The sequence below is a fragment of the Podarcis liolepis genome (assembly GCF_965112155.1).
Source record: "Podarcis liolepis genome assembly, chromosome: 1".
Lineage (NCBI taxonomy): Eukaryota > Metazoa > Chordata > Lepidosauria > Squamata > Lacertidae > Podarcis > Podarcis liolepis.
In genome coordinates this window covers 91,635,226-91,647,461 of record NC_139554.1, presented here as the reverse complement: position 1 = coordinate 91,647,461, position 12,236 = coordinate 91,635,226, and the positions used below count along the sequence as shown (strand labels likewise).

The 12,236-nt window shown below is 46.5% G+C and overlaps 1 protein-coding gene across 9 annotated transcripts in view; it reads left to right on the top strand.

The window, feature by feature from the left end:
- SEMA5B (semaphorin 5B) overlaps positions 1-12,236 on the top strand; it is a 369,522-nt gene that overhangs the window by 839 nt on the left and 356,447 nt on the right. For 4 of the 9 annotated variants that reach the window (XM_083488885.1, XM_083488887.1, XM_083488880.1 and 1 more), the window contains exon 1: positions 1,583-1,937. The exons of 2 other annotated variants lie outside the window; for them this stretch is intronic. The gene's annotated coding sequence lies outside the window, so the exon portion shown is untranslated. Of the gene's footprint in view, positions 1-163; positions 453-1,581; positions 1,938-2,179; positions 2,455-12,236 lie in introns of those variants that run through there. 3 more of the 9 variants (XM_083488882.1, XM_083488888.1, XM_083488883.1) reach the window with 3 other exon arrangements.

Sequence of the window (12,236 nt, the reverse complement as noted above, 5' to 3'; positions counted from 1 at the left end):
GCGTTATATTCGGATGGGTCCGTATGCAAGCAATGCAGGTTTATGTAGCACCAAAGGCTGAAACGGCGGCAGAGGATTTGCAAGCTAAATCAAGCGTGCCTGGGATTACAGCTTTAAAAATGTGCACAACTGTGAGACTCAGGTGGGAAGCGTTGCCCTAGATGAGCCTCGGGGTCCCTTCCAACTCTACAATTCTGTTCGGAAGTAAAACCCCGTTGAGTTCCCCGGGGGGTGGGTGGCTTACTCTCGCGTAAGTGTTCGCAGAATTGTAGCCATCAAAACACGTAAAAAAATTGGAAGCGAGTTTCTCTGAAACCAACACAATCGACTTCCAAGTGGAAACGATTTCGGGATCCGTTCGCACATAGTCCGGGCAAAGCGGCGGGCGGCGACAGGAGCCTGTTTTCTTCGCTGCTTCCCAAGCGCCCCCTAGGCACGATGCCCAGAGCAAGGTACACAGTTTTCTCTGTGCTGCAAATATATATTTTCTCCGTTGCAAATGGGCGGGTTTTTTTGTTTTACTTATCGATGCTTTTTGTGTGCGCGCGCTTGGATGTTCTTCCTATGGATTTTCTAATCGTTCCATTAAAGGGGTTGACTCGTCTCTCTAATACCGCACCTCCAAATCTGACCTAAGGGGTAGGGGTGGGCTGAGGCGTCTCTTTAATTAGCCCCTTACTGCCCTCTACGGTCCACGTTTCTGCTGCAAGCCGAGCTCTTCAGCGCTTTCTGCTATCCGTGGGATTGCAACACTGCCCCACCTGCCCATACATTGAAGGGTGGGGGAAAGAGTGTGGATAGCTCGGGGGCAGCGTTTGCTGTTGCTTTTAAGGCAAAGATCTTCTGTTTATTTTACAAGGGCTCAAGTTTCCACTCGCTGGAAGTTCCTTGCTCTTTCAAGCCGCCTTCTCACTGTCTCCAAACGCTTCTCCCCCGCCAGCTCAGTCCGGTTTCTCCCCGGGAAGCAGCAGCAGCAGTTCTCTCCCTAGCTATCAGTTCTGATTTCGAATAATACCCCACGCTTAAGGAATTAAAAGAAAATGCACATTTCGTAGCCTGCTTCTTCCCGCCGCCCGCTCCCCCCTCCCGCTTCCCTTTGCATTTCTGTCCTTGGTCATTTGCCCTTTTGTAAATCACCCAGCACAGAACATCCATGCATTTGCAAGGCAACTCGTACTGTCGGGCTTGCCATACAGACAAGGCAGGCGCGGGAACGGGGGTGGGGTAGTAACAGCGGCAAACCACGCGGTCGGTAAATCAGATTCGGTATAAGCGATCGTTCTGGGATGTAAACGGGGTGAGAAAAACTGATGAAAATCTCATGCACTCAAAACAGAGTTGAAAAAGATCCCCAAACGTTATTTCCCAAAGAGGCGCTGGCCGGATTTCTTTAAGAGCCATTATCAAGCTTCGGCATATATCTTAATTCCCACGACCAGGGTTGTTGGTGGGGAGCTGCGCGTAAATAAGTGCCCTGTTAACTCTTGAATTGGTTAGTTGACATCAGCGCAGAGTGAGAGCTGGCAGCCCCTTTTGCTCCCTCCCTCCTCCCCCCCCCCAGCGTCTCCGTCTCCTCCCCTCCTGATGGAAAAGGGTTGAAGCGTTTCTGATAGGAGCCTGGACTGCTCCTGGCTGGAAGGGAGAGGGGGACAGAAAGAGAGAAGGGAAACAAGGAGGGTGGACTCAAGCCGAAACTCCGAGGCGGCTGCAGTTCGCAGCGGACCCTGCTTGCTTGGCGGTCATCGGGACTCAGGAGGCCCCCACGGCAGCTTGTAGGATTCGCTGGGCTTTCTCGAGGGCTGTTGTTTTCCTGGGATCTTCTGCGCGACCCCCCCCCCACCGTATTACGTCTGCAGCCGCGGTAATTTCCTTCAGTGTAAAGATGTGCGTGTGAACGCTTGCAAAAGCTCTATCGCCCTGGAGACCTCAAACAAAGGGTAAGTCGAACCGCGTCCACTGTATGAGTGGTGGCATGCATGCGAGGGGGGAGAATATTTTAAAACATGCTACCCACCCTCCGCATTCGACGTGCATGAAGAAGTTGCAAAGTTTAGGAACTTGGAGTTGTGGGGGGTAGGGGGGAGGAGTCCGGAGAGGGAGGGAGGTGTAGTTGCCTCGGCAGAAGGATGGAGACGCAAAACCTTTTTGTTTGAAGAGCGAGTTTGAAAGCAAAGCTTTGCTTCATTGCGTGGCCTCGTCTGTTTTAGTCCCCCTTAGCAGCAAAAGCACAAGGGGAATGGAGCCGGGCTGGCCGTGGTGGTCTGTTGTTTGTTGTCTTAATGGCTTCTGGGATGCATTGTAGTCTTGAACGTGCAGTGTACCAGGTTAAGGGGTCCCCTGACGTCCCTCTGTTCTCCGCGCACTCCCCCCCCCCCGGCTTTAGCGGCGGTTGTGGAAACCAGGGGTGGTCTCCAAGCAGTTGAGACGCTGAAGAGGAAATTAACTAAAAGCTCGGTTAGTGCTGCCTGATTCCGTATAAATCTCTCTCTCCCCCCCCCTTCCCATTCCATTCGTGGGGGTTGTAAGCAATAAGATAGCTTGGGGGTTACACGGCAGGGTGGGATGCCTGGGAGCGAAGGGTCTGTAGAGAAGCAAAATATATTTTTTTCTTTTCTTTCTTTTTTTGTTCACGTGGTAATTTGCCTTTGTGGTAGGGGTGGCCCATTAACTTTCTGCTCACGTCCTGATGAAGATCAAAAGCGGAGGGGAGAGAGGGAAGCAGAGAAGCTTGCAGGGCTCTCTGGTTTTATGCATTGTTGGAAATAAGAGGAAGGGGAGCGGATAGAAGGAGGGAAAAATCCTAAGTCCAAACAGATCTTAGTAGATGCAAGGCATGCACCCTCTTTCCCATGTCACTTTTATTTTTATTTAAAGTTGCTGATTTAGATCTCTTAACTGTTCCTTCCACTTGCTGCATTGGTGTGCTACTTCATTCAGAATGTTTCTACTAAAAAGCAGGAGGGGGTGAGTTGTAAGAGAACATTTAAGAGCCTGACAGCTCTCTCCTGCAGCAAATTCTTGACGCCTGCTTGTTTGGGACAGGAGTGGAGGTGGGAGGGAGGCAAAGTGTGAAGATCCATATCTGCACAGGTTTACACCATGCAACTTTGAATTTAGAAATCCATCCTTGCACTTTAAAACAAAATCCATCCCATCCTCACTCTGCTCAGTTTCCAGGCATGTGGACTTTCAGCACTTGGTTTCTCTGTGGATTTTGTTGGGGGGGGGACACAGGACGGGACAAAGTGGTGTAATGAAGCCTCCATTCCAAAATCATGCTTATTATTTTTTTTAAAAAAAAACATTTCCCCACAAGTTCATGTTCTGACTGGAAGGCAAAGTTTGTTTCTGCCCCCCTCCCTCAATTAATTCCTCTTTTTCATGGCATTGATTGAACTGCAGGCAGAAAAGGCATCCAGCTGAATGAATTTGAAGTCTGGCTATCATGTCTTTCCCTCCCTCCCCATCTCTTTCTAAATATTTGGTTATTGAATGGAAGGGTGTGGGGTGCCTTGGAAGAAAAAGGGTTCTAGCTAGTTCTTGATATTTTAGGGGAAGGGAATCTATAGAATTGGTGATCTGTGCCCATCACAGAACTGCTTGTGGAGGAGTTAAACTTCCTTCATATGTCTGATCTACAAGGCAAGCGAAGAAGAGCATTCTAGTTGGCAACTGCAGAGAGACTGGGGTGGGAGGTGAATAATTCTGCTGATATTTAAGCAAGTTACTCAGGGTTTTTAAATAGCTTCTTTTTTCAACCTCCTCTTGAATCACATGTTTCTTTCCTTCTGACTGAAACTTTCCCCTCCTCTTTCAGATTGGATTGTATGATTAATAGACTCTGCAGAGTACAGTGGTACCTCGGGTTAAGTACTTAATTCGTTCTGGAGGTCTGTTCTTAACCTGAAACTGTTCTTAACCTGAAGCATCACTTTAGCTAATGGGGCTTCCTGCTGCTGCCGCGCCACCGGAGCACAATTTCTGTTCTCATCCTGAAGCAAAGTTCTTAACCTGAAGCACTATTTCTGGGTTAGTGGAGTCTGTAACCTGAAGCGTATGTAACCTGAAGCGTATGTAACCCGAGGTACCACTGTAAAATAGATCAGGCAGGGGAGCGTATGCGTTTAAAGCCTTGAGTGTTGGATCAGTCAGCAGGGGTGGTATTATTATTATTATGTTAATCATTCCAGATGTATTTGTTGTTTGTTGTCCTGACATTCCTTGTTGGGTTGGGGTATAACTTGGTAGTACCATCAGATGTTGTGCAAAAATGCTTTAAACGAGTTCTGGTGGCATTAGTTTCGAGAACAATTTATTCCGTTGCTGAAGTTTGCGTTAAGAATTGCCAGGCTGCTCATACTTAGCACACTGTTGTGTTAAGGGATTGCTTCTTCTTCCCATATATAACAGGCTGCTGATCCTAGAACATAAGGTGTGGCCTTGTTTTTCAGAGTTACTGTGGTCTTTGGCACTCAAGCAGAATGAACACTGTGGAGTCCCATATCCTTGAATTTCTGCTACCATCTGTCGTCAGGTGTGTGTATTATGAGTGCATCACCAGCTTGCACTTCTGTAAAGCTTGATAAATGCGTGACAAACTTTGTCTGGAGATCTGTTGGGGTTTCATCATTTTCCTTGAACACGTTTTGCTGTGAAAAAGATGTACCGACTGTGAAAAGTTTTAGCTGAAATCTAGGTTGTTGACTTTGCTTGGCAAAAGGGGGCAGCATCAAACAGCACCTTTACCATCTTTTGAGTGTCTGTGTATGCATTCCATCTTAAACATTGAATAACACGTGCAGATCCTATTATTGGCTTATGATTTTTGGATGATCTCACTTGGCCCATGTTTTTTATTTTAATAGTACTGCTCATCTGTGTAAAAAGTTATACAATGAAGACATTAGTTTGTTTTGCATGGGAGAAATTACTGCTGATTACAGAAATGGAAAAAGCTAAAAACAGCAGCAAATAAAATCAATATGTTCAGCAGCAGCAGAATCAAAAGCTTGTTTAAAAAAGGGATTTTTGCTAGTGAATCTCACTCTTTATGTTCCCACTTGATCCTTTCAGTCTGTGGAACAGACACTTCTACAAGTGCCATGCGATGTCCATTATGCACATCCAAGGAATTGATCTTTTAGTGCGGTAGCCCCCTGCCTATTGACATTAGGCAATAGGCAGGCACCATCACTATATTCATCTTGATACCTGCTAAAAACCTTTTTGTTTAGGTAAGTCTACCAAGACATGTAACTTTAAGAGGCAGTTTTTATTATATATGGCTGTTTTAAAACTGCTGGTTTTATTTATATTTTGACAAAAAATACATCAGGTTGTTTTCAATGTTTGCTTTTATTGGTATTTTTAATCATTTTAATCTAGGGGTCAGCAAACTTTTTCAGCAGGGGGCTGGTCCACTGTCCCTCAGACCTTGTGGGGGGCTGGACTACATTGGGGGGGGGGGAAATGAACGAATTCCTATGCCCCACAAATAACCCAGAGATGTATTTTAAATAAAACCACACATTCTACTCATGTAAAAACACGCTGATTCCCGGACCATCCGCATGCCGGATTTAGAATGTGATTGGGCTGGATCCGGCCCCCGGGCCTTAGTTTGCCTACTCATGTTTTAATCAAATGCTTAGAGTTTTTCTGTTGAGTAAGCAGTAGATACATTTTGTTAAATAAAAGGGAAGATAACCTAAGCACTGGGGGTAGAGAGTTTTCCACATACAGTATGAGTTGCCACCATAGAAAAAGTATTTTTGTAGGTAGTCATGGACTTAGACTGCAATCCAACATCACTTACAGTGGTGCCTCGCAAGACGAAAAGAATCCGTTCTGTGAGTCTCTTCGTCTAGCGGTTTTTTCGTCTTGCGAAGCAAGCCCATTGACTGATTAGCGGATTAGCGCTTTTAGCGGCTTTTAGCGGATAAGCGGCTTAGCGGCTTAGAAAAAGGGGGGGAAAGGAAAAAAAACCCCGCAGGAACTCGCAAGACATTTTCGTCTTGCGAAGCAAGCCCATAGGAGATTCGTTTTGCGAAGCACCTCCAAAACGGAAAACTCTTTTGTCTAGCGAGTTTTCCGTCTTGCGAGGCATTTGTCTTGCGGGGCACCACTGTATCTGGGAGTAAACACCACTGAAGGCAAGAGGGTTTGTGTCTGAGTAAATATGCATTAAAAATTCACGATAAACTCATTTATATCCCTGGTTAAAATGCTGTGTGGACTGGGTTGCAAGAACGCAGAACAAAGCCCTCAATTTAGTCTGTTCATAAATTATCTTCCACATAATTTCTATCATTTCTTTTCACATTAGAAGGAGAAATGAATGTTTTGTTCTTTTGTCCTTAGCATCTTTTGAGAACTCATTTAATTTCAGCCTAGCAGGATGTTATTGATCAGGCACTACTGATCTATCTCCATCCCCTACAAACCTTAAAGTGCATTTAAATGTTTAACTCCTTCTTTACCAACAGAGTAACAATAACAATTATTCTTATTATGCAAGGAAATATTTCACAAATCTGTGGTGCAAACAGCTTGGAAAATTGAAAGTGTATTGGTGTATGTGTGTGCAAAAATAAATCTGTTTGCTAGTCTTATTTTGAATGCTGAACTTTGGGAAACTCCGGGCTTTCTTCATCAGACGGTGTTTTATTAAATGCAATTCACTTGTCCAACTTTACAGGATTAGTTTTTGGATTTCGCATCCTGAGAGGGCCTTGTCAAAACATTGGGACTGCTTTCATTGTTTACTTTTTTGTGTATCTTCAGCTTTTCTATAATATTTACTCTGAGATGCTCTACACAAGCCTGATCCAAAGTGCATTGAAGCCAGGGAAGGTATCCTCATTGTTTCTCCCCACAGGATTTATGATCAGACCGTAAGGACATATGCATAACGAAGGCCTCCTCTGTTTCTTGGGTTTTGTAATGGTGGCCCCTGTTGATTCTGATTTTGCTTCAGGTTGGTTTTACTCGTTCATTTGTTCTAGAAGGCTTAGTGGCTGTCTCATTCCTCCTCCTGGGTCTCTGTTCTCTTTGCTAAGCCAGGGGTCAACATCTTTTTGGACCAGTAGGCATATACAGTACTGAATTATGAGAGAGTACTGTGGGAGCCAGTCAGAAAATGGTTGCTATGAGGGCACAGCATAACACAACATGACTGCTGTGTGGAGCATGGCATAAAACAAAATTAGAGACTACAATCATGGTGAAACTTTTCCATATTAGAAAACACTAAGCCTGTTTAATTTCTGCCTGCCATCTGTTAAGGGCAAAAGAGCCCAGTTTTGCCCAATGCCAACCCTAAACCAAAACCTAGGCTGCCATTCTATACTCCCTGTGTTTCGCATTAGCCTTTTTGAGGGAATACTGATTGTGGAGCTGTATTGGCAAAAAAAAAAACTTATAAGCAAACCCACCACAGAAAAGATGCATCCTGGTTGCTAGGGGAGAAGAGAGGACAAACTATGGAGATTCCAAGGACTAGATCAGTGTTTCCCAACCTTTTTTGGGCAAAGGCACACTTGTTTCATGAAAAAAATCTCGAGGCACACCACCATTACAGCCCCGTGATGTCAGCGCGCAGCGTCACGCCGGGCTAGCAAATTACATATTCACCTCCTTGAGGGCTGGCTCATCTTCTCCGAAGGCAGAACCCCATTAATTAACAGGACAGACTCACACCATAGCCAAGACGAGGGGGGAAAACCTCAGTCATGCACAGTCATGCACATGTGGGGGCTAAATGAGGACAAAGACCGGGCAGAGAGCAGGGTTCAAATCACCCCACCTGGCCAGGACAATCCCTGGGTGCTCCCTTGGGCCACTCGCCTGACCCACCTCACAGGGCTGTTGTTGCGAGGATAACACGGGGAGAACCACGCGCGCCCCCGGGAGCTCCTTGGAGGAGAAAGCGGGCGATGAATGCAATGCACGAAATATATGAGAGGCGACCAGGTTTTGCAGGTGAGGGGCCCCCGCCAGCCTCCGCTTCCAACACCCGGCGCAACGACGCCGAAGTTTCCCCCCGGGCTCGGCTCGGGGAGCAGCGCTGCTCCCAACCGGCTCCCCTTCGCCCTCCCGGCTCTCTCTGCTGCCCACTGGGGACCCCCCCCCCACCTGCCAAGTCCGGAGCGCCGGTGGAAGTTGCATGCATGCATGCAGGGCGCCGCGTTGCCATTGCATTGCACTGCACTCCATGCAACGCCTGCACGCCTGCATTGCCTTGCACGCCCGCCAAGGGGTCTCCCCGCGGTCCGATGCATCCCCTCCGGCACGGATGCAGCATTGCAAAAATAGAAACCCCCCGACGCAGCCCTACCTGGGGGGCAGCCTCCGCCTCCGCCGCTCCGCCTCCGCAGGGATCCCCGGGCTCCATCCTGCCGCCCGATCTCCGCAGGGGCGCAGGCAGGCTGCGCGGGGTCTGCGCGGAAGAGCCCCTGCCTGCCCAGCCGCCGCCGCGCTCATTCCATGGCCAGGAGAAGAGCGCTTCAAACAAAACGCCCGGCCCGCCAGGCCACGCTGGGAAACGTAGTTTGTGCACCCCGCGCGGGCGCGGAGCCCAAGGGCGAGGGGACTACGGATCCCGGCAGCCCCCGCGCCGGGGACGGAGGGGGAGAGGCCGGGTGCAGGGATGGAGGGACGGGTGGGCGAGCGAGTGAGTGAGTGGCAGCCGCCAAGCCTTGGCCGAGAGCCAGGAAGGGCCTCCCCGGAGGAGGAGGAGGAGGGAGGCGCAGAGCGGGAGGGAGGGAGGGAACCCCAGGGGTCATCTAGTGACGGCGCCCCAATCGAAAATTTGACTTTAAAAAAAAAAAACTTTCGAATTTTTTAATTTTTCCCGCGGCACACCAGGCAACATCTCGCGGCACACTAGTGTGCCGCGGAACAGTGGTTGGGAAACACTGGACTAGATGATAAGAAAGAAGCAGGAAAAGTGCAGTAAAGGCAAAGAGGAAACTGCAGATCTTTAGGACTCCAGGGATTCCTGTTGCTTGGTGTCCAAGCAACTCACTTATCAATCATAGCTCTGATGCCACTCTTAGAAAGTTTCCTGCACACATTTCTTCATAACTTGCTATCGGGGGGGGGGGTAGAGACTTAACTCTTTAAAAAAGGAAGATGAAAGCTTGAAGTCTGGAGTCTCTGCCTGGGGTGTCAGTGAAGGCTATCCCATATGCCATGGTGCCCCTGGGTTCTGTGTTGGTGACTCATGCGTAGAGCATGCCATGGACTAGCAGTGAACAGTGTGAGAGACTGAAACAGGATCTGGAAATATCCTGATGCAGAATCCAGTGACTCCACTTTAAAATTTCTGGAATGAATGGAGGAACCTACTCTTAGGTGAATGCATAAAGGGTAATAAAGAATATAGTGCACACTGTCTTCGACTTGGGTTGATCTACATACACAGAGACTGTAATTTCAAAGAATTTACTGGTCAGACGTTTGAAATCTGAGCTGAGTAAACATATGTCTAACAGGAAATAAAAGTTATTTCCCAGAGATAAGCAGCCTTTTTATAGTCGGATTTAATTTTAATATACCAAACTGAGAACTTGGAATTCTCCATATATTCAAAGCTCATTTTGGCATTTTCAGCAAAAATTACATCATGGATGTAATTGAAGTTAGAACTATCTTGATGACATTACAGGGGAAATTTAATAAGTTGCTATCAGACTGTCACAACATGGTGTCCAGCTTTTGCCTTTGTTCCTGCTACGGCCAGGTTAGGTGCCCATGGGAAACCCAGAAGCGCAATAGTTCTCTTGCCGCAGAGGAACAGGAATTTCAGAGACTCGTGCTTTCTATTTCTACAAAATAGAACATCTGAAGTCACTGAGCTTGTATGTAATTATTAATTCATGCGTTCATTTTTCATATTTATGACCTTGTAACACCCAAGGCGACATACAGGAAAGAAAACAACTGTTTTCACACTAGCCTGAATTCTCTGGACTGCTGGCTGTAGATTGCTTTCTCACCAAGCCACATATTTTGCATCACACTAGCATCCTTCCAGTAAGTTTCAATTTAGCGTTCTCAGTTGTTTTCTCCCCCTGCTGATGGAGCTTAAGCTTCTTCCATGGAAATGTGTGAATTTCCCCCCTTTTGCGTGGGACCTAGAGGCATGGAAAGAGGATGTTTGTGTCATTTGCACAACCCCTGTCACTGCTTTCACATGACATAGATAAGCAGTGGCCTCTTGTTATCATTCATAGCCTTTATAGCAACTTCACGGAGCAAAGTGACTTACAGTCTCTATGCTTGATTTCTCGGGGTGATGTCTATGAATATTATTGTTTTGCAGATGGGCAGCCAAGACTTGAGAGGGAAGGACTTGCCCAATGTGAAACAATGAGCCAAACTGGGGTTTGAATCTGGTCTTCCTGTGTCTACCTTTCAGCCCAACAGAATGTGCTATCCCTTGATAGACCTCCTTGTCAAGGAATGATGATAAAGCAAGCTACTACCTGGATATCTTAAGTGTGCATTTTTACTGAACAGCTGGAGTCTGCCTGTTCTGGCTTGTGGGAGGTAGTGGGGGGGGGGGAGGAGGAGGACTTCAGCAGCACACAGGGGCTCTGCCCATGCATGGGTCAGAAGCTGCAGCCGTCTAATTTTCATTATCCTGATTTACTACCTGAGTGCCTCTCAAAGGTATTGCAGCGTGGTACAGCTGCCCTTGCGCTTATCATTTATCATGTCTGCAAGGGTTGCACTCTGCTCTTGCAATGTCTAGCTGGAATTTCAAACACAGTACGTACCTGTTGTTAATTTGTTTCCTGTCCTTCTAAGTAAGCAGAGAGGGATCAACTCTGCAAAAAGCAAGCCTCTGATTCTGTCCTGTCCTGGTCAGTGCAAGCTTTACTGCTGGAATGCAAGAGGCTCAGCATTCCTTCCTTTCCAAGAATTGTACTCTGCTTCACAGTGTATAGATAATTATTATAAACAACACCTTACAACAATATTCCAGCTTAGTTCCCAGCCTTTTTGCTTTCTACAATTGACTGTTCCCTAAATGCACTGCAAAGTTAGTTTTTATTATATTTATCTAGTTCGAATGTACTCTGCATCTCCCCTGGTTTCTTGTGGTGGTGGTGGGGGGAGTTGTAAGCAGTTGTATGAACTTCAGGATTTCCCCATTCATATTTTCATTTATCAATGCATATATTTCATTTCTGAATCACCCTTCCTCCCAATGGAGCCTAGGGTGATGCACAGTATAATAGAACAGCAAAGTACATCCAATAAATAAAACACATAAATATCTATAAAATATCATAACCATGAAAATGCAATAACCAGCTGCAGCTGTTGGGCGAAAAGGCAATCAGCAACACATGTGCTTTTGCATTGCTTAAATTCTCTTGTCCTTCGATTGATGCTTTACTATGCCACTATCTCAAGGATGGGGAGCAACACCCATCATTCTTGATACTGACTATGCTGGGCTTATGGGAGTCCAACAACTGGAGGGCCATAGGTAGTCTATTTTGCATATAGATATTTTCCTTTGCTTTGTCTGCAGATATGCAATGATAAGCAGTCACCTGACAGGGTGTCCTTGTTTGATGTACAGGGGAGGTGAGAACCATTCAGTTAAGTAACCCTCCATTTACAATCTAAAGAGATGTACCGGTAGTTGTCCCACATGATCATCTGTTCATATACAGTGGGCCACAGAAGTAGAAGAGCAAGTTGTGCTTCCTCTTTATCTTTCCCTTCCTTGTGGTTATATCTGATCAGATATGGCTTGGCTTATGCAGTTGCTGGCAAGTTCTGATCTCCAAATTTACTTAGGTACATACTTGAATTAACACTTAATTTAGTGATGAGACATGGTGTGCCTTTTGGCTTACGTTACTGAATAAAATTAGAGGGTAGGGTTTAAAATGGTAACGTGGGATAATTTTATTGTGGCATTTTTTTTCATAGTTCCCAAAATTCATTTTACAGATGGCTTGGGTGGTTCTTGATCTGTATAAAAGTGGCTGATACAGTGGTACCTTGGGTTAAGAACTTAATTCGTTCTGGAGGTCCGTTCTTGACCTGAAACTGTTCTTAACCTGAGGTACCACTTTAGCTAATGGGGCCTCCTGCTGCTGCTGTGACGCCGTCATGTGATTTCTGTTCTCATCCTGAAGCAAAGTTCTTAACCTGAGGTACTATTTCTGGGTTAGCAGAGTCTGTAACCTGAAGCGTCTGTAACCCGAGGTGCC